The sequence below is a fragment of the Trichechus manatus genome, unplaced genomic scaffold (assembly GCF_000243295.1).
Source record: "Trichechus manatus latirostris isolate Lorelei unplaced genomic scaffold, TriManLat1.0 scaffold00083, whole genome shotgun sequence".
NCBI lineage: Eukaryota > Metazoa > Chordata > Mammalia > Sirenia > Trichechidae > Trichechus > Trichechus manatus.
Window position 1 is genome coordinate 2600730 of NW_004444019.1, and position 24004 is coordinate 2624733.

General features: G+C 35.7%; 1 protein-coding gene across 1 annotated transcript in view; it reads right to left on the reverse strand.

The window, feature by feature from the left end:
* Positions 1-24004, reverse strand: part of EYS (eyes shut homolog) — a 1981143-nt gene that overhangs the window by 1049109 nt on the left and 908030 nt on the right. The gene's annotated exons all lie outside the window — the stretch shown is intronic.

The following is a 24004-nucleotide window of genomic DNA, read 5'->3' on the forward strand; positions in this document are numbered from 1 at the left end:
GTCTCTTCTACATAGGTATTCCTTCCCTTGTATATATTATAAAATTGATAAATTTGCTACTTTTTAGTGAATATTATGTGTACACCTCAACGTATTAAAAATTGAAGTTATGTCTTCAGTGACCTGCTCTTCAATCTGAGTCTATTTCACAACTAAACAGCATCACCATTTAACAAGACTTTCAGCTTAGAAGACACTGCAGTTGTGATTGTCTCCCTCTTATCCTCTACATCCATTTTATATTCATGTCTTATTGATTTTATCTTCAGCAACTGTTTTAACCAATCTCTTCCTTTTCTCTTCTTCTATTTTTATACTCCATAATTTCCTGAGAACTATCCTCATAAAACACGAGATTAATCATTCCATTTCCCAGATGATACATTTTAGATGTCTTTCCAATACCTACAAAATTTAATCCAACCCCTTTAGAATGATATAATATAAACCAAAGTGTTTCACCATCTTCCATTCATAATCAACAGTTTATGTTATAGATCAAAAGAACCTCTTACATTTCCCAAGTATGTTATGATTTGACAATATCCTAGACATTTTTTTTAAATCATTCTGTTCCTTCTTCAAAGATTGCTTTTCATCTTGTTTGACAAATACAATCCAACTAATTTTCCAGGGTTCAGTTCAAATCTCACCCCTCTTTTGTGAGCCCTGCCTCAATGAACTTCTTTCTTCACAATGCCAGGCAAGTTTAAAAGCATTGTCTTCTAAGTAGTCAAATTATTTGGTTGTTATGATGTGTGATGTAAGTCTATTATCAATTTTTCTGCCCGATTATAAAGGACAGAGAAAGTCTAATTCATTCTTGAATTCCCACTATTTTGCACAATGCCTACTGTAGTTCATAAATATTTATGGAATCAAGTAAAATTCTCTAATCTTTGAAATATATAAACAAAGCCTGCATACCATATTTAAATAAAAATGGCTTGTGAATTACTAGTTATTTGTAGATAGATATTATATAACTGCTTTGTTTATGGTCTGTTATGTCACAATTCTACCAGAAGTTTGAAGTAGCAAAAGAAGAGATCCAGATTGGAAATGCCCTTGGAAAGGACACTTTTCTTCTATGGTAGATTTAAGAATACAGCCCTGACTAATTCAACCAAAGAAAAGTTTGTTTTGTTTTGTTTTAAATAGAATTTTATCTTGTAACCCTATTCCATGAAGTTAATGGTTGTTTCACATGAGTGATGGTGATGTATTGAGATTTAAAGAAGGGTGTGGAAGATAACACAGCAGAAAGCAGATATAATATTTAAAATATAATTCCTCTAGAATAAAAACAAAATCTATCAGAGACAGCTCAATAGAAGCATAATGTTCCATTTCAGGCTTTCATAACAGATTTACAAATGAAACATTTCATGAACAACGAATAACGTGCCCATAAAGAACCTCACACAGAGGTAAATCGCAACTGAACGTGCATAATTGGCACTACAGTACTCTGATTTTCTAGCAAAAGCAATGAATCCTGTCATCAAATGACAAGCAAAGGCAAAGTGATGGGATGCGCACGGATGTTACTGAAATTCTCTCCAGAGGAATGTGGAGATAAGAAAATAATTGCGATAAGTTTGTGTTTTTAATCCTTAACTGGCAATAACCATAAACAAACAATTTGAACCTTATTTTCATCAAGGTATTGATACGCAGCTTAAAAGATTATGTCACTCATAAGACTGAGGAATTAAACATATTAAAAAGTCAAAGGATCACCTAGGAGGCACTCATATTTCTGCTTGGCATAAGTATGCATTTGTAGAGATAATGTTTCCTCCAGCTTTCTTCCAGCTCTCTTACTTCCCTCAAAATGTGAAATTCTGGGATTAAAAAAAAAAAAGGAGACTTTTAATGTTTTTTTTATTTGTATATATATAAATCATGAATCAGCCAGCAGATTACAAATTTTCTCATGAATTTCACCTTTCCTCCATCAACTTATTATCTAATAGTAGTCATGTTGCTTAACAGGCCAACAGGGAGGACAGGTTATGGTGCTACTCGCTCATTTACTAAATGTGTGATAAACACTCAACTAGGTAATTGTTTTCAGAAACTGAAGTGGAAAAAATATCTCAAAAGTTTTGTGATGAATGAAGATTAAAATATTAGCTTAGTAACATAGTCAAAAGCAAACGTAAGTGCTGCCTTTATGTTGTCAAAGATTACCTGATTTTATACTAATACCATCTTACCTCACACTCTCATCGCATCATGCTTAGACAATTACCTTCATTCACTGGAATATGAATGAAGCCCATGATGTGATAACATGAATGTTACAAGATAACTCAGAGTAATAAGCAATTTATTTGAAAAGTGACCTATTCACTGCATTGTCCAGGATAAAATGCCAAAATGAATTTATACTGCTATGTCTCTCAGTTGTATCATTACTTTCGACTCTATTTGTGGATGGAATTGAAATTTTCATCAAGGAAGCATAGTATCATGGGAATCCCTGGGTACTGAAAACAGCTAATGGACTCAGCTGCTAACTGAATGGCTGAGGTTTGAGTCCCCCCAGATGCACTGTGGGAGAAAGGCCTGGTGATCTACTTCTGAAAAACCCAGAGCACAGCTCTTCTCTGACAACATGGGGTCACCATGAATCAGAATTGACTCAATGGCAGCTAGTGGTGGTGGTAGATAGTATCACGATCACAAGCCATCTGTCAGTTTGTCATACTGTGGTGGCTTATGTGTTGCTATGATTCTGGAAGCTATGCCGTCAGTATATAGATACCAACATGGTCACTCATGGTGAGCAGGTTTCAGCTAGAGCTTCCAGACAAAGATAGACCAGTAAGAAAGACCAAAAATTAGCCAATGAAAACCCTATACATCACAACAGAATATTGTCCAATATAGTGTTGGAAGATGAGCCCCCTAGGTTTGAAGGTACTCAAAACATACAGTTTTTACAAAAATGGGTTCAAGCATACAAATGATCATAAAGATGGGCAAGAGTGAGCACTGTTTCCTCCCTGATTGATCCATATGACTTGCTTTGTCTAATGGGATGATAGTGGAAATGATGTATGCAGACCTCAAAATGTGCTTGTATGACTTGCACTGCTCTCTTTCTCAATTAGAAGAACATGCCTCAGATAGCCTCTGGCACAACGAGAATGAAAGACAGGCAGCTCACTTCTCAGCTAGAGACAAACCCAACTGAGCCACTTCTAGATGAACTGAATTCCGTTTAATCCATGGATGAACAAGAGATAGATGCTTGTTGCTAGATGGCACTGCATTTTTGATGTGGATTTAGACAACATTATTGTAGCTATAACTGACTGATACATCAAGGAAGAATAACATTTCAGTGAAGCAGAAAGAGAATAGAGATTTTAAAAGGCCCTAGATTACAAAATTATCAGTCTAATTTGCTGAAACAGTTGAAAAAAATGATAGTTTAGGTTTGTCATACATGCAAAGACATTAGTTATTGAAGATTTTGAAACACAGAGCACCTCATCGGAGGATAAAGAAGACAAAACAACAAATACCAACAAAGTTTAGGGATTTCTTTGATGAAAGGAAGGGAAGAATGCTAAAAGACGCTAGAGGAGCCAGAAGGATTTCTGTTTCTGTTGTTTGTTTGTTTTTTTCATTGTTATTTATTTAAAGAAAGAAAGGCTCTAAACATATTTATCATCAGAAGGGAAATATAAATGAAGTGGAAGAATTAAGATGCAAGACAAGAAGTTAAGTTATTGACTTGTTTTAAACAAAGTCCTAACTCAGCTGGGTTGTGAGTGACATTCAGCATACAATGATAGACAGGATACACAAATTCTTACTCAGAGGCAAGAGGGAAAGAGGAAAAGATGAGATGGGTTCTAATGAGATGAGGAAGGTATGACCACATAGATTTGCTGAAATAAGAAAATGGAAAATTATTGTGCTTGTACCAGATGGTTTCTATTCTGCCATCATGGTGTGCAGGAAATGAACGACTGAACAATTTGGAGAAGACGGGAAACAGCTTCTGTGGGGAATTGTATTGTCTGTTTAAAATGCGTATATAAGAGGATTATTGAGAAGTAACAAAGGCCAAGTTTACAATAAATGATTTACAGTCAGAACTGTGCCTAAGCAATACTTTGAATATCAGGAATGGATAAAGTGAGTTTGGGGAGTTACCTTGGTTTGAATGATTTTTAGATCCAGATTACACTATCTTCCTTCTATCTTCCATATTATTGGCAAGCCCTATCACTCTTCTAAGCTAAATCCTTTAATGGAACCTAATACTCATGTTGCAAAATTCACATTCTTTAGCATAGCATTCAGTATTTCTAACCATCCTCTCAAATGTAGGTAAAACCAACATATCTCCAAGACTGTGCAGCGACACAGAATCAAAGTGTGGTATATTAAATTATGATTCAGCAAATATTCACTCTGCCCATCTCCCTCTAAAAAGAAGAGTATATTTCCCTGTCCTATTATGTAACTGGAGCCCTGGTGCCACAGTGGTTAAGAGCTCGGATGCTAACCAAAAGGTGGTCAATTCAAATCCACCAGCCACTTCTTGGAAACGTTATGAGGCAGTTCTACTCTGTCCTACAGAGTCGCTATGAGTCGGAATCGCCTCGACGGCAACAGGTTATTATATAACTAGCTATTTTCCATCGAAGCCTTTAAAATATGTTTCCGCGTATCTTAATGTCTCTCTCTCTTCATTGCTTTAAAAGTTCATCTCAATTCTTTCTCCCAGAAGCTTTTTTTGGATTGCTTTATCTGCAGTTGATTATTTATTTTATGGAATTCTTTAGCACTTACTATCTTTCATCATTTACTTGAAACATGGAATTTCTTTGTGGATTTTTTTCTTCAGGTATCTATTCACTTAACTTTCTTCTCTACCCAGGTAGAATTGAAGCTCTTCCAGGGGCAGGTGTATTGATGACTCTTTTTATCCCGTGTTTAGAAGTCTGCTTTGCACTTCTATGAATATCCACACATATTTGCACCAGCAATGAAGATAATAATGACAAGGGCAAACTATACAAATATTTTCTGATAGTCACATAAATATCTCAATGACTAGATTTTAAAGCAATAATTAAATCATCAAATATTTTAACCTATTAAATATAACCATCTCTTCTTCTTGGTAACATATATTCAAAATTCTAAAATATGACCTTAACTCAAAGCTAAAGATTGCTTTGGAGCAGAAATATGATGTCTATCACCCATTTATTTCTATTTTCTTATTTTCAGTGTAGAGTAACTACAATTTCATCTTGGAAAGAAGAGAAAAAGAGTCAATCAATTAGTCTCATTGATTTACATGAACAAAGTAACTTATTTACTTTCCTTAAAAAAAAAAGGCATAGAGATGACTATGATATAAATCATGTGAGTTATAATAACTTTTTATGAAAGGAAATGACTACATATTATTTTCAAAATAACACAATATGATACCCTCAGGTTAGCTGCATTTAACACAACAATGAAACAAAAAAAATCCTGAGATGAAAACCACAGCCTCTAGTAATAATGTTATATTTTGGAGTTTACTCACATCTTTAACCTTCTGCCCACACTGAAGATATTTCAGGGGAAAAACACCCAAAAAAAGCAAACAAATGAAAAACAGATTTCCTGCTGGCCTTGTAAAGAAATTCTATTTTTAATAAAGTAACATAATTAAGGAAGACCTTTTTGAGGGCTGATGTAAATTAACACTGTGAATTTCACTTTGAAAAAAAAAAATCTCTTTTATTAGTGGAAGCTATCTATAGGAAAAAAAAGTTTTGCTACTTTTTTCTTTCCTCTGTGCTTAAATTACTCCTATCTTAGGCTGGGTTCTCTAGAGAAGCAAAATCAGTGCAGTGTATAAACATATATATATATAGAGAGAGAGAGATTTATATCAAGGAAATGGCTCACACGGTTGTAGAGCCTGGAAAGTCCCGAGTCCATGGGTCATGCTGGAGGCTTCCCCTGACTCACGTAGCCACAAGGGCTGGTGAATCCAACATCAGAAAGTCAGACAGCAGGGTTCTGTCTCACAGGTTTTAGAGGCTGATGAATCTCAAGATTGACAGGTAATACGGCAGGTAATCTGCTAGCTCAAGTCTCAAGAACTGGAGGTCAGATGAACAGGAGCCAGGTGCAGGATCCAGAGTGAGCAAAAGCCCAGAAGCCTTGCCAGAAAGTCCACCTATGTTTGATGCAGGCCACATCCCCAATGAAACTCCCTTTCAACTGATTGGCTACTCACAGCAGATCCCATCATGGAGATGATCACACTATATCCAATCTCATCATGGAAGTGATTACATAATTACATGACTGCCAGACTACATTATAACTGCCAAACCACTGAGAATCATGGCCAAGTCAAGTTGAAACACAACCTTAATTATCAGTCTACCCCTTGTCAACTTGGCACCTGTACACATCTCCTTAACCATACATAATCTTCAAATAAAGACAATTATGAAGTCATACTTGTACCTAACATGATACAACTAACGTGTACAACTGAGAACACACTAGCCCAGTTCGCATCTTATGTTTTATAAGCGAGGAAAACAAAAAAAATTTGATGCACACATACAAGGAACAAATACTCTTAACAATTACAGTCCTCATTTCTGCAACTGGTCACTTGGTTGTAATTCATATTTAGAACTACCTTCTTCTGCCACCCATTCCATAGTCCCTTTGCCCTCAGCAAGCCCCTCAGCTGATCGTGGTTCTTTGGCTGGTGGGGTGGCCCAAACCTTCATTCCTGAAGGGTCTGGGCCATAAGTAGTCATGCTGAATTGGGTCATTGCAGTTTTCCATTGATTTTAATCACACAGCATGGCAGTACTAAGAGATGCCTAAAGGGATCTCCTGCACTCCATACTCTTCTTTACTTCCATTATGTAATATCAATCTGATTTCCTCTTGGTAATCAGGATCAATCACACCAGCCAGTATGGTAACTCCCTTTTTTGCTTGTTGATACAGAGGCATAAGGGGACCAAAGTGGCCTGGTGGCATTCTTAACTTCCAGTTCAATGGAATCAATGATGTGTCCACAGGTAGGAGCATTCCTCTCTTTGGAACTAAGACATCTAGACCCACAGAACATAGGGTCATGGGGACAGGAAGCAAAAATTTTGCAAGTGGATTGCTAGAGGTAATAGTGAGTGGTACCACTTCCATTTCCACCTCTTGATTCCTGGGCCCAAGAATCCTGGCTATGGGAGAAATAGCATCATATATTGGACACTAGTTTAGAGCATATACAGCCTCCTGGATAACATTGCCCCAATCCTGCAAGGTATTTGCCACTTATTTGGCACCATAATTGTGTCTTTAGACAGCCATTCCACTGCTCTATCAAGCCAGTTGCTTCAGGATGATGGGGAACATGGTAAGACCAGTGAATTCCATGAGCACGGGCCCATTGCTGCACTTTGTTTGCTGTGAAGTGAGTCCTTTGATCTGAGACAATGCTGTGTGGGATGCTTTGAAGGTAGATAAGGCATTCTGTAAGTCCACCGATGGTAGTTTTGGCAAAAGCATTGTGTGGAGTGAAGGCAAATCCATATCCAGAGTAAGTGTCTATTCCAGTAAGATCAAAATGCTGCCCTTTCCATGATGGAAGTGGTCCAATGTAATCAACCTGCCATCAGGTTGCTAGCTGATCACCTTAAGGAATGGTACCAGACTGGGGACTCAGTGTTGGTATCTTCTGCTGGCAGATTGGGCACTCAGCAGTGGCTGTAGCCAAGTAGGCCTTGGTGAGTAGAAGTCCACATTGCTGAGCTCATGCATAGCATCCATTCATGCCACCATGGCGACTTTGTTCATGAGCCCATTGGCAATGACAGGATTCGCTGGGGAAGCAGAATGGCTGGTTTTCACAGAAGACATCATCCTATCCACTTGATCATTAAATCCTCCTTTGCTGAGGTCACCCTTTGGTGAGCATTCACATGAGACACAAATATCTTCAATTCTTTGGCAGATTTAGAGAGATCTAGCTATATACCTCTTCCCCATACCTCCTAGTCTCCAATTTTCCAACCATGTTCCTTCCAAGTCCCTGACCATCCAGCCAAATCATTGGCCACAGCCCATGAATCAGTACACAATTGAACATCCTACCATTTCTCCTTCCAAGCAAAGTGAACAACCAGGCGCATTGCTCAAACTTCTGTGCATTGGGGGGATTTCCCTTCAACACTACCCTTCAGGGAAGTCGCGGAAAGGGGTTGAGCGGTTGTAGTGCTGTCACTCTCCACTTTCGAGTGGTACCTGCACATCATGCAGAACCATCTGTAAACCAGGCACAGCTTTTCTCTTCCTTGGTTAACTGATAATAAGGAACTCCCCATGAGGCCATAGGTTGCAGACTGGGATATGGAAGGTAGTGTGACAGGAGTGGAAACCGTGGGTATTTGGACCACTTGATCATGCATTTACTCGTGCCTTCAGGTCCTGCTCGGGCCTGATGTCGTATATGCTATTTTCATTTAATGATGGATTGCTGCTGTGAACACCCAACTTTATGACTCTGTGGGTCAGACAAGACCCAGTTCATGATGAGTAGCTCAGGCCACATGGTGACTTGGTGTCCCATGGTTAAGTGTTCACTCTCTACTAAGGCCCAGTAACAAGCCAAAAGTTGTTTCTCAAAAGGAGAGTAGTTAGCTGCAGAGGATGGCAGGGCTTTGTTCCAAAATCCTGAGGTTCTGTGCTGTGATTCTCCAATAGGGGCCTGCCAAATACTCTAAACAGTATCTACATGTGCCACTGACACTTCAAGCACCATTGGATCAGCTGGATCATATGGCCCAAGTGGCAGAGCTGCTTGCATGGCGGCCTGAACCTCTTGCAAAGCCTTCTCTTAGTCTGGACCCCTTTCTTGGGCTGGGTTCTTTAGAGAAGCAAAACTAGTGCATCATATAAATAAAAATATACAGAGAGGTTTATATCAAGGAAATAGCTTACACAGTTGTAGAAGTTGGAAAGTCCCAAGTCTGTGGGTCAGGCTGGAGGCTTCTTCTGACTCACATAGCTGCAGGGGCTGGCGAATACAAGATCAGAAAGTTAGCCTGCAGGCCTCTGGCTTACAGGCTGTAGAGGCTCACGCATCCCAATATTACAGGTAGCATGGCAGGTAATACTGCTAGCTGAAGTCTCAAGAACTGGATATCAGATGAATCAGAGTCAGCTACACAGGATACAGAGTGAACAAAAGCCCATGAGCCTTGCCAGGAAGTCCACCTATACTGGATGCAGGCCACCACCCCAAGGAAATTCCCTTTCAACTGACTGACTACTCACAGCAGATCCCATCATGGAGGTGATCATATTATATCAAATCTCATCATGAAAGTGATTATATCATTATACAATTGCCAAACTACATCATAACTGCCAAACCACTGAGAATTATGGCCCAGCCAAGTTGACATACAACCTTAATGATCACAACTTCTTAGTAATATCTGTGTATAGAGAAAAAGTAGATGACCAGTATATATAATTTGCTTAAATTTTAGTTTGCATATGTTCTGCTGCAATTTTTTTTCTATGAATGCTACTATAAGAGTGTAGTAATCAGAAACAGGTGAATTGATTTTCTTACCAAAAATATGAAGCTTTGTGCAGCCAAACTGTTGTAAATCAGGCTTCATTATATGTAAATTTCCCCTTTTTAATACTTCTACTGTATGTTTACAAATTTTTTTGAAAATTGAGGCCACTCTGACTCATTTTCTCTAAGTACTCTCTCAAGAAAAGGACTGATTTTTGACCTAAACCATGTACTCTAGAAAGTGTGCACGAGTGTATTTGTGTGTGTGTGTGTGTGTGTGTGTGTATGTAGGGTAGAGTGGATGTTGGACAGAAGGTATGCACAGATATGAAGGAGTGTAACTAGTGTCCACTCAGACATAAAGGGCAAAATCAAGACCACTATACTGTTTCTTAGTTTTAATATGTCTTTGAATATTCACACATGGTGACATTCTCATTAATTATGACCTATGAGGAAAAATGTAAGAATTCTATGTTTATTATTCCTTGATTAGCTGCATATCATATTTTCCTCTAATAAATTATTGATATTACATAGAAGTATGTTTACCTAAACCCAAATTTATGGAATGATGAAGGTATGCAATTGTAGAATACATTGTATTTTAAGAACAGAATGTCTAGTCTAAATCACACAATTTTTGGTATAGTATAATTGAAATTTTCTGACATTTTCTGCTTCATACTAACATTCAAAATTGGATATCAATACAATTAATCTTAAAATATACTTGATATGCTTCTGGCAAATAATAATTTATGCAAATAAGAAAGAAAAACAACATGATTTAAAAAACATAAAAACAATTATTAAACTGCATAATATAACTTATCATATTGGATATTTCTACTATATAGAAATTAAAGTATTTAATGAGTTGATTTTCACTTTCTTAAATTGAAAGGAAATGATAGAATGTTTGAATTATTCCAGTTATTGATACTTAAGTAACATTAGGAAAATATGAAAATAGATTAATGATTGATAGTGTCTGAGAAAATGATTTATTTTTCTTTTTGACATGAGTTTGACTATCATGAAGTTGTTAGGTAGCAGTTTAGTAACTTAGCTAATATAATTCACATTGATAGATAATACATACATAAAAATTTCCATTCCACATCAGGGTAGAAATAAAGAAAACAAGTACAAAAAATCATGATACATGCTCATAAAACTGAAAACAGAAGCACATGTAACTTTAAATTAAATAAAGCTTTTTCAGAACTTTATATTTCTATTATCAAACTGGTAGCTTGGTCCTTGCAGTTCTATAAAAATGCATTAAATTTAGTATTCATAATTAGTTGTATGTGTAATAATTAGATACTGAATTTCTCAAGTCTTTGTGATACTATTCCAAAGTTTTTCTTCTGTCAACTTATACTACTGGTTAATGAAAATTCACAATAAATGCTGCCAAAGGTGTATTAATTTAAGCTTTAACAATTTTTGAAATCTTCCAAGATAGCTTTATGAATTTATTTTTATTCCTTGTTCCTTATATATTTGAAAAAATTTATGTGACTATTTCCTTCTATAAAATTGAAACACTTCAATAAATGACAGATAAATAAAAGATTATTTAGTTAAAAAGTAAAATTATATTTTAATAACATTGAAGAAACTATTGATTTCTTTTTTTATTGTTGAAATATTTTACATAAATCAAAAATAAAAATCTGGAAAGAGTGGTTGAAGAAATAACAAAAATGTTAATTTCCTAAAACCATCTTTATTCTTTTAGTGTTATTGCACTCTCTGACTCAGTAATGTTAAAACTACTTTAAGGTATTTTTCCCAGAATCATTAAGAAATATTGATTACCAAATCTTTTGTAAACTCATTTCTCCCTTTAGCCAATTATCCTAATTGTTACTATTTCATCTCCTCTGTGAAGTTTTTCCTGGTAAACCAAACACTATCGTCTCTCTCTTTTTTTTTTTTTTTTAACATTATATCCCTACTTTGACATGTTTCTATATTTTTTAATCGACAGTGTTTATTAAATGTATATACTGAGTCCCATTACTGTGTCATGGGTGAGGGATAAAACAGTGAACAAAATCAGACAGTGGACTACCACTGTAGAGTTTACTAACTACCAGGAAGACAGAACAAGGGAATCATACAAAGAAATGTAAAATTACAATTCATGATAAACGACATAAAGGAAAATTAACCATACTTTGATATAGTAGAGAAAAAAGATAGTGGTAATTTATTAACCAGTGATAACAATGAAATATTTCTTTTAAGAAAAATTTGGAGAACATCACCTCTCTTTGCCTAAAGTTGGCTTAACTACAAGACCAATTTCACAGGATCCACACTTGATTTAATCCTCTGCTATTTCCACCTTGAAATTCTTAATAGCTTTATTTTGGAAGTTGTGTTTTGTAAGTGATTTCTGATGAGACAATGCGACATGCCTGTGAACAAGAATGCCCCATCTTATGTAGTGTTTCTGATTCCTCATGAGCACAAAATTCTCATGGAGCCAAGATGTGTGGGAGTTCAGCAAGACTCACATCGAGTGCAAGTAAGTGTGCTACATCTAGCACTGAGTAACTGGGGGTCAGGGGTAGTACCGATAGCCCTGAGAGACTCCATTAAAACTAGAACTTCCTTCAAATGCAGAAAGGAGGCAATGACATTTTAAGAAAAATGAATCACCATATTCTTTCTTACTATGTTACTCATGGTACCTCCCTGAATTAGCCAACTACTCATGTTGAAAGCCATAGTTTCTCTTCCTTAGTAATTCCTTAACCCATCCATAAACAGAAGGTAGAAAGTACTGGTGGCATGTGTGAGTATTAAGAAGTAAAATAAAAACAGCTGAGTTAGTTTTGTGTCATATTCTCACTATTCTGGTAAGAATGAAATCGCTATTGTGTGACTTCAATGATTCTGCTTTAATTTTAAAGACTCTCATAAACCCATTGCTGTTGAGTCGATTCTGACTCATAGCAACCCAGGAGGACAGAAAAGAACTATCCCATAGGGTTTCCAAGGAACTGCTGGTGGATTTGAATTGCTGACCTTTTGGTTAGCAGCTGAGCTCTTAACCACTGTGCCATCAGTGCTCTTGTAGTCATAATAAGTCATTATGATATCATTTCCTGGAGGAATTTTAATGCAGTAGCTTAAAATCTAAACAAGAGACAAAGGTGAAAAATAAGGAAAAGTGTTTGCATACTTCAACCAAGGAAGATAGGTTATCTTTTTATGGGATGAATATAGATTTTCCTATAAAGACCAAAAATTAACATAACGATTATGACCAGGTATTTAAAAACATTTTGTATGGTGGTTTTTTTGTTACTGACTCACAAACAAGTCACATTCTATCCATGGTAAATATATAACTCTAGTATAAATTCTAGTGAGGAAGTAAATTGATGAACTACATCATTTCTTTCTGTTTTAAGAACTGTATGTCAGTGAATGATATTTTATTTTATAACACTGTACATGAAAATAGTTGATTTTTATTTTTTGGCCAAGGCTTACAAATGGGGAAAGCCTTACATTCTCTTCAGTGATTTGGGTCTAACCTGAGACCATCCGCTATGCATGACAATGTCAGTGCTGCTTTTCAATCTACACATTCAGGACCTAGATTGGAAGCATCTCTTCCACTCTTATGTTTAAAGTCTAAATTTGTTTGAGGAGATTATGTTAGGGGTTCTGATGAAGAGCAGAGAAAAGATGTACTTTTAAAGTCATGAAGAGAGAGTAATTCTCCAAGACTAGACCAAAAAAAAAAAAAATCAAATCAGTGACTTGTATGTGCAGTTAGGACCTGTTTTCCTCTCCTTAGAAATACCAAGACCTCCCCCAGAGTATTGACACGACTTCAGAGGGGATGGCTTCATTGCACACACAGGGAGGCTGTTATTCAGTTTACTCGTCTTGTGAAAGCTTCCCACATTGCATGTGGAAGATGAAAGCAGCAAAGCCACCAGTAATAAAGGAATTAGGCAGGCTGAAAGATAAGAAAATGGAGTAGTAAATATGGAAACCTGAAGATTAGAGGTTTTAGTCCATTTTCCTCAACACTGAAGTATCTTCTAAGATTCATTTGTCCTCCTGGGAATAGAGAGGGGGAGATACAGAAATGACTCCAATCAAATTTCCAACCAGCCAAATGAAGTCGAAGCTGAGGTGAGATTTAAGACAAATCCAATGAAAGAAATGCAATATACCAGAGTTTATGGTTTAAGATTAATATCTGCTATGAAAGTTTATTTCAATGGTTTACATTTTTTGTATAAAAATAAGTCCATAAATAACTCAGAACAACACTGGTAGTGCCTAAACCATGGAGTAATTTCATATACACGCCATGCATAGGTGCCAAAGATAAAAGACATCCAATTCATCCCAAAATGCCTTTTAATTTTACTACATCTGGTTAAATCACAAATCGCATAATTGCTACAATTATGTACACAGAAGTCCTTATCTGGAACACTTCTATCTAAGTCTTCTTGATTCTGTCTACTACAGAGTTTTAAAATATTTACTATCAATTTTCAAATTTATTTTCTAATAGTATATATCATTCTTAAATATTATATTTTCCAATGTTCTCTTAAATAAACTATTCCTATAGTACTGACTCTGCTTTGCAATGGAACTTTAGACGTTTCACAATAAAAGAGTTTTTTCATCTCATGAGATCAAAAGGCATAAAGCTGAAGGTATTTGTGGAAAATATGGTATGTTATCCATTTATGGCATCAAATATCAAAAGTGTTCTAGAGAGTTTACTTGGTTTTTTTTTCTTTTAGAATCTAATCTAGAAATACTATTTTCAATACAAAGTTTGCAATATTTAGAATTTATTAAAGAGTTAGAAAATAATTAAAAACCATTCTCACCTTAAAACAAAAACATACACACAAAAGAACACAAACTGAAAAAAGGACAAAAGATTTCAAAGTAGTGCTCCTCTCTATGTGAAATACAAGCTCTATCACATTTTAATGATTGCTCCTTTACTCTAAAAAATGGAAAATACTATCAAATACTTTTCTATTTTTATTGTAACACAATTTCATAATGCATAGATGACTCTCTTTGGAAGTTCCGATGTATATCCATATCCGTACAGATTGACACTAGTACACTAACAAGAAGTGTTTCATTGGTAGCCTTTGATCAAATTAAACTATTCTGAAAATCTTATTTTCTATCATTTAGAAAAACAAAACAGATTTTTTACCACTCAATAAGTTTTAGAAGCAACACAATTCTTAAGCATATCATCAGTTAGCATCACTGGATTATTTTCAGTTGTCAAAGAAATCAGAAAATGAGCTGAAAACACTAGGGTCACATGTCACTAATTTATAAACTGAATTTTTCAGTTAAAAGAGATTTAAATCCCAAATCAAATAAGACCTGGAGTGAGAAACAGATGCTGCTCACTTTGTACCTCCCAGCAAATATCAGATCTCCAGAGTTCACATTCAAGTGACACAATCATGGCATCTGGTCACCTGCCCAACATCGGGCTATTTTGGACATTTGCTATGACAGATACCACGTGTTCACAGCCAACACAATATCTAGAGAACGCTTTCACTGCCTGTATGTGACCAGTATCAGAATGTATGGAAGTAGATTAAAAGTTAGATGATATATGAACATTAATGCAATTAGTTATTTAAAGAAATAAAATAAAAATTGAGCTAACACAAGGCAGCAACTGTGAAATGTATAGATGCATAAAATATATGAATAAGGATTGTATATATAAATTAAAATAATACTACATTTAGGATATATACAAATAAAAAATGGTTTTCTGCTTTTTTAAGGAAGAAATAAAGTGATGGACTTAGGCTGGGTTCTCTAGAGAAGCAAAACTAGTGAAGTGTATATATATAAAGAGAGAGAGGGATTTATCCCAGTGAAATGGCTCACACGGTTGTGGAGGCTGGCAAGCCCCAAAGTCCATGGGTCAGGTGTCAGCTGGAGGCTTCTCCTGAATCATGTCATTGTAGGGGTTGATGAACCCAGAACTGGCAGGTCAGATGGCAGGCTGCTGGCTCACAGAGCTGTGAAAGCCAGAGAATCCCAAAGATGGCAGGTCAGACGACAAGCTGCTGGCTCAAGTCCCAAGAACCAGAGGTCAGGTTATGACAAACCAGAAACAAGATGCAGAGCAAGCGAGCAAGCTTTGCCAGAACATCCATATGTATTTCGGGCGCAGGCCACACACCTGAGGAAATTCCCTTTACAACTGATTGGCTGATCACATCAGATCAGTTCATGGAGGTAATTATGTTATATCAAAAAATAGAGGATAATTACATCAGATCACAAAAATGTAGTTGTTGTTAACTGCGGTCAAGTCAGTTCTGACTCATAGTGGCCTTATGTACAACAGAATGAAACACTGCTCAGTCCTGTGCCATCTTCACAATCGTTGTTATGATTGAGCCCATTGTTGTAACCACTGTGTAAATCCATCTCTTTGAGGGTTCCTTTGTTTCACTGACCCTCTACTTTACCAAGTTTGATGTCCTTCTCCATAGACTGGTCCCTCCTGATAACATCTCCAAAGTATGTGAGATGAAGTCTGCCATCCTTGCTTCTAAGAGGATTCTAGCTATACTTCTTCCAAGATAGATTTGTTCATTCTTCTGGTAGTCCGTGGTACATACAATATTCTTCACCAACACCATAATTTAAAGGCCTCAATTCTTTTTCAGTCTTCTTTATTCATTGTCCAGCTTTCACATGCATATGAGGCAACTGAAAACAACATGGCTCAGGTGGACCTTAGTCCTTATAGTGACATCTTTGCTTTTTAACACTTTAAAAGGTCTTTTGCAGCAGATTTGCTCAATACAATGCATCATTTGATTTCTTGACTGCTGCTTCCGTGGGCGTTGATTGTGTATCCAAGTAAAATGAAATTCTTGACAATTTCAGTATTTTCCTGTTTATCATGATGTTGCTTATTGGTCCAGTTGTGAGGATTTTTGTTTTATGTTGAGGTGTAATCCATACTGAAGGCTGTAGTCTTTAATATTCATCAGTAAGTGCTTCAAGTCCTCTTCACTCTCAGTAAGTTGTGTTATCTGCATAATGTAGGTTGTTAACGAGTCTTCCTTCAATACTAATGCCCTATTTTTCTTCGTATAGTCCAGCTTCTCGGATTATTTGCTCAGCATACAGATTGAATAAGTATGGTGAAAAGATACAACCCTGAAGCACACCTTTCCTGAGTTTAAACTACACAGTATCCTCTCGTTCTGTTTGAACGACTGCCTCTTGGTCTATTTACAGGTTCCTCCTGAGAACAATTACATGTTCTGGAATTCCTATTCCTCACAATGTTATCCATAATTTGTTATGATCCACACAGTTGAATGCCTTTGCATACTCCGTAAAACACATGTAAATATCTCTTTGGTAGTCAAAATGGAGGATAATTGCATAATACTTAGAATCATGGCCTAGCTAAATTGACAGATAACATTAATCTTTGTTTATTTCAGAAAAACATTTATTTTACATCGAAAAAAAGAATGAAGAAAGAATAGACGCTTTAATCATCTAAATTTAAAAATCCTATTTGACCTTAGGGTACATACTGTTGTTGTTGTGTACCGTAGAGCTGATTCCAAGTCTCTTAAATGGTATATTCAGATGTACTGGAAAGACTTTTCTGCTCAGAACTATCATATAATTGGGAATATTAATTAGTCAGGAATAGATATGAACATATTTCTATCTCTATATTTTCTAATTTCTGTAAAATCAAACTTGAGTACAGAGTGCCATGTATCCTACTGCCCTTCTTTGTGTTTCTGGGAAGACAAAATATACTCATTGTATTTGGTAATATAGTCACAATATTTATAAAAGAAAATTAAATTATTGTTTATTGATTTTTTTAAATGCCTCTCAAAATAGTTAATTTATTTTTCCAAAAACTTCAGGAAAAATTACCTTATCTAAGCATCAAATAGTTGTACTATCAGTAAAATGCTGGACAAATGAAGAATCTTAAAAAGAACATAAAATATATCAGTATAAACAAAACAACCACTTATGTCAGCTTAATAGATACATTAAAAATGCACTTCATTTTGTTAAACAATGATGTTTTAAAACTTACCAGCCACAGAAAAAGTGGTACCACTAACTAAAAAATTCAGGGGAGGAAAGCCTCATATGTTTTTTGAACTTGTATGAGGATTCTAGAAGAAAGACCAATTCTTCTAATCACTATATTTTCCATTTTATTGCAAATATATAATGCGACTTTTTTGTTTGTTTTATTTTGGAATAATGACAAAGAGACAATTCTAATTCTCTTAACTCAAAGCCAGTGAATATGCATCTGATCATCTCATCCCATTTCATTGCAAGAGTCACACATGTCCGTAAGTATTTTCTTGAGTGGTTGTCTACCAGAGGTGATATGGATCCCCTCTGGGATGCAGAAGATGAACCATTATGATATGAGAAGAAAACATTTCTATTTGGAGTGCATTTTATAACAATATAACAGTACAGTTGTACATCTATAGGATTTTTAAACAAATAATTATTGAAGAGCATGATTAAAATATTTGGGGACTGTCTTAGTCATCTAGTGCTGCTATAACAGAAATACCACACGTGGATGGCTTTAACAAAAAGAAATTTATTTCTTCACAGTAAAGTAGGCTGAAAGTCCAAATTCAGGGTGTCAGCTCCAGGGGAAGTCTTTCTCTCCCTGTCAGCCTTCTCATCAATGTTTCCCTGGACTAGGAGCTTCTCCACGCAGGGACCTCGGGTCCAAAGGACACGCTCTGCTCCTGGCACTGCTTTCTTGGTGGTGTGAGGTCCCCCAATTCTCTGCTTGCTTCCCTTTCCTTTTATCTCTTGAGAGATAGAGGGTGGTGCAGGCCACACCCTGGGGAAACTCCTTTACACTGGATCAGGGATGTGACCTGGGTAAGGGTGGTGTTACAATCCCACCCTAATCCTCTTTAACATAAAATTATAATCCCAAAATGGAGGACAACCACATAATTCTGGGAATTGTGGCCCTGCCAAATTCATATACACATTTTTGGGGGGACATAATTCAAACCATGACAGGGACCATTGGATTTGCAGCATCCATCATACTATTTCCACAGATACCTTTTAAGCTCTACTCCTAGGTCCATTCATAGCAATCTTCTGTCCAGACTGCACATAAGCTAATATGAACCCTAAGTGTATAAAGTAACTTTGTCAGTTTATCCCTCATCAATCACTTGATTCTCTAAATCTTTCTGCAGGTGTCTAATGCCCTTTAGCATAGTAGTACAATTCACCTGAACTTTACAAATTGTAATGGGTTGGAAAATTTGTCATTTTAATTCGCTGTGGCTTATTAATTTTGCCATGCTCTATGTCTGGTTTTGAAATGGTTGTTGTTCAGCAGATTTCTCTCTAATAGCTTTCTTGCCTGGAGCTTTCTTCCTCAAAGTGGCAGCTTGGTGAACATCATTTTTTCTCTCTCTACAACCCTCTGAAGGCCACCAGTTTTTATTCTACAGGTGAAACTATAGTTACAGTAATGTACACTTGCTTAGTTTTTGTGAGAGTAAACAAAACTACTTTATGATTGTTGGTAAAGATCAATGTGTAAGTCTTGTACCAAAATGGTCATATATTCTATGTCCAGGGACATTTTTTCTGACTCTTTAATAAGATAATTATTGGACTAAATAAAACTCTTCTTACTTTCCAGAGAGCAATTTCCTGTGATAATTCCAAGGTTCTTCTGAATTTTTTTTTCTCTTCCATTCCTTTTCCTTTGTGGTAGCCTTTATGCTGGTTATTTTTAGCCTTGTGATTTTCTAATCCTAGAATCATTTAGTGGCCGTTAGGGAAAGTAATGAATCCTCAGTCCCCTCAGTGATCTGTTTGAACCATTAAATATGTACAGAGGAAAGACACAGCACAGCCAGGGACTCAAAGTGGGAGTCACTTCATGACAGACTCCCCAGTTCTCCCTCCTGCTGCTTTAAAACATGCACAGGGGATTAGAATTACAGTAAAACCTGCAAAAGATGGAAACTGTGTAAGGTAGAAACCTGTCAGAGAAGGAAAACTAAAATATTTTCTACTAAAATGAATGATAGAAAATTGGTGACTCTGCATGCTCTCAAAGGCAGAAAACTTGGGAGACCCAGAAAAACAAGGTAGTCCATCGAGTTCTGGCTCTCACAGGTTTCACTCTGTTTTCTTTGCCTTTTACCGAATCTATCCAAACAAGAATACATAACTGAGAGGGAGGATACCTGGACATGATACATAGAACGAAATTTTATTTTCTGTTCCTCCTAATGAACTGCACACTTTGTAAGCAATTAATTATTTTTCATTGATGTTCTACACGTAATATGTATTTTAACCTATCTTTCATTTACATAATTCTTAGGTAGTTCCAAATAAATGCCATTATGAACTGCATTACTGATAAAAATGTTTAGAACATGTTTTTACTGGGTTGGCATTTAAATTACATTGTGTGACAACTGCAAAGCAAAGTAACATTTTTAGGGTAACTTTTGTTCTTGGGCCATATGTTAAATTTAAAGACATGTATTTCACTAGCAAATGTACTGCATGTACTTAATTGTAATACACATCAACACTTTTCAAAGATGCTGGCATTCCAGGTAGTCTATTTATAGAAAATGAGAGTACTCAGAAGTACCGAAATGTCATTGTTTGCTAGTTATCTTGGTTACATTGTTTTTCTATCCTGTGGGCGGAGGAGAAGGCAGGTGTGGGAAATTACAATGAATAAGAAATAACTGTTCATTGTTCACTGGTAGTGTGCTAGTCTAAACTCTTTAAACATTTTATTTATTTTTCGCCCAAGACATAACTTCTTTTTTTCTTTTCTTTCTTCTCCTTCCCCTTCTTCCCTTTTTCATCCTCCTCCTCCCCCTCCTCCTCCCTCTTCCTCCTTCTCCTTCTTTTTTGTTTGTTTTTAACCATCTAGAGTCTTGTTTACTAGCCCTTTCGTCTGAACCTCTGTGGCTGGTAGAATACTTTGTTCTGCCAGTTCTTCCCTAATAAAATATTTCCCAATTCCTACTCATCTATCCAAATTTTCACAATATCCAACTTGACCTTGTAGCTAAATATTATCTACACTCTAAACATCTCACCCAAAGGAAACGAGGTTACCTTCTCCAAACAGCTTATTTATCATAGCCCTCCACAGAGCGAAGGGCACCTGTGAATCCTGTAGTCTGGAGAAGACTGAAGATAAGGACACATGGCACAATCTAAAGCTTCTAGATCTTCTAATTTTTCAAAAGAGCATGGGAAGATGAGGCCAAAGTCTAAAGGATCAAAAGAATATTAGCATCTATAAAGCCACCTCTTTAACTTTTCCCTAAAGACTCAAATTTGTGAGATTTAAAAAAAATACAATTTCTATGACTTTTGAAATCTGTATTTCAGAGATTTCATGGGCAGATGTTTTATTAGTTTCATATTTTAAATTGATATCAAAATGACAATGAGATAGGCAATTAAAAACATATTAATAAAAATGTAATAGACTATTGATACAGACTGTTTTGCTCACCTTTTGATCATTTAGCTATATGCTTTTTCTAATATCTCGTTTCTTTATCTAAGACTAGGTAGTAATTTTTAGAGTTTATTAGAATCTTTGTTCCTTCCTTATAGCAAAGCACACAGAGTTTGGAGATAGTCTGCACTTATTTAAGTGTCTGATTAGGGCCCCAGTGTTTAAGGCATAAGGCCCTTGGGTGGCATAAACAGTTTGCAATAGGCTGCTAATTTAAAGGTTGGAGGTTCGAACACAACCAGTGGTACCATAGAAGTTGAATGACTTGCCCAAGGCCACATAACCAGTGAGTGGCAGAGCCAGGATTCAACAATTCAGGTTGTCGTCTCCAGAGTACACTCTGCCACTGTGCATTTTTTCTTTTTCCATAGTCTTTAATTTTTAATGATAGAGTAGATCTAGGAGTTTAGGAAGGGTAAAATCTAGTATTTAAGTATCATAGCAAATACTTTAATATTGCTAATATTAGAATGCCTCAGAGTAATTTCAGTCACTCGTATTTTCTAAGGGAAATAAATAAATAATAAAATTGTATACTATGTTATTTGGGATCAATTTGACCATAAAAAAGAAAATAAATCTGGTTTACTTTGGAAAGCCTCACTTTCTTTATGAACATATTTAATGCCAAAATGTATCAACATGATTTGATATTTCATTACCTAGTTATCATTTTCAAAGCTATGTTTTTGGAAGATTTTACTGAAAGCTGAATATATAATTAATTTGGGGGCAATGAAAGGTCACAGACTTGAAAACTCTATGATCAGTTATAATCTGCACACATGGGGTCACCATGAATTGGAATTAACTTGATGGCAACTAGTAACAACAACAAATGTTAAATAATAATATTTAATATAATGTGTGTCATCCAAAGAAAATTTAAATTAGAAAGAAAAGAGCTAAGTTTATACATTTGAAAGTCATCTGCAAAGACAAATGGATCTGATTTAAAAGGCTATTTGAAATAAATCACGTATAAGGAATTTGAAAGTTATTTAAATTTATTTTGTTTCACATATAGATAAGAAAGCATTTTCAAAATTTATGAATTGTATTTAAGCCTATATCAAAATAATCATTTATATTGAGACTTACTCTATTTGAAATTTTTCTCCAGCAAATTATTAACCAAAAAGTTTTTTCCATCCAAAGCTGATGTAAAATTTATTCAGAATAGACTCTTTATGAGTCCCTAAAACGTTTGTCATTTTGCTTGAAAATCTGAACTTTTTTTAATGGAGAAATGTTTTAGAATCAAGCTCCATCTTGTTCCACATCCTCTTGGTTTTTAGATTTGATTTATGACAATATGTAAAGCCTTTAGCAGCATCAAAACACTGTGGCAACATCACTCTCTATTTAATGATTTGTTTGTAGGCGTATACTGATTTTCAATCTGAGACTTTTATTAGAACAAGGACTTTGCTTTTTAGTCATTAGATGCACACAAAATATGAATAGGTAATAGGACCATGGCAGAATTAAAGCTGTAATATTTTATAGACTGTTTCCAAATACCTTAGATGTAAAATTATTTCCTCAAATTTAAGATTTTTAATAAGTACATTTACAAAATTTGTAATATGTATAAAGTTTAAACAATCATTCATGTTTGTAAGGACACATACAATTTATTTTTCTATTTTTTGTTTATTTTTGCTTGAAAATAGAGCCTTATTAAAATTGGAGCCTTATTGTAGTGCTGTGTGGTTCATGTCTTACATGTAAAACCACCACACACTGAGATTCATTTTACTCAGCACAGAATAAATCCTCTTGCATGGAGTTCACAATAGAAGATACATATATGAACTTTTGTTCTATTATGTATCATACTACAAGTTGGTATAGAAAACATGTTCATTTTTAAACAGTATCTTAAAAGTGTTCCCAAGAAATAGATAATTTAAAAATAACAATCATAAATCAAAACTTGCAACTTTCCTGAATTTGAAAAGAATAGATCTACAGTGCTTTTTCTATAGACGTGACCTTCCTTGATGACATTGTCTAGGGAAAATGGGAATTATAATAGAGTAACTTTAGCCTTAGCCTCATTTATACCCCTTCTTCTTTAAGATGGGGTAGATGGATCTTGACACACACACACACCAGAGTAATATCTGATTTATAAAATAGAAAATACTTAAGGTGGCACTGAAGACCCTATATAGCCTTCACTCAGTTCTACTCTGCATCCTTATCTCCTGCTACTTGTATCTCTACCCACACAGCTTATCCTCCAAACCAAAAAACCAAATCCATTGTGGTTAAGCTGATTCTGACTCACAGGGACCCCATTTGTTACATAGTACAACTGCTCCATAAGGTTTTCTTGGCTGTAATCTTTATGAGAGCAGATCGCCAGTCCTTTCTTCCATGGCTGAATGTTTAAACCACCAACCTTTCAGTTAGTAGTTGAGCACAAACCATTTGTACCACCCAGGGATCTGTTCATCCTCCAGCCACACTGACATTCTCTTTTGTTTCCAAGAAAGACATGCCCTATCATGAGCTGATGCTGCTTTCTATAAGGGATGTGCTTGCCCATTATTGCCCCATAAAGAAGTTCTCCTCTGCCTTGCAAATGCCATCTCTGACAAGTCCTCCCTGATGCTCAGGTAGATGCTCTGCTCCTTCACATCTTGTTCAGACTTCTAGTATAACACTCCACTTCCTTGGAATTAGCTTTTAGCATACCTTCCTTGCCCAAAAGACTGAATATTTTGTGGGGAAAACCATGGCTTATTTTTGTATTTGCAGTACATTGAGGAGTGGCACATAAAAAA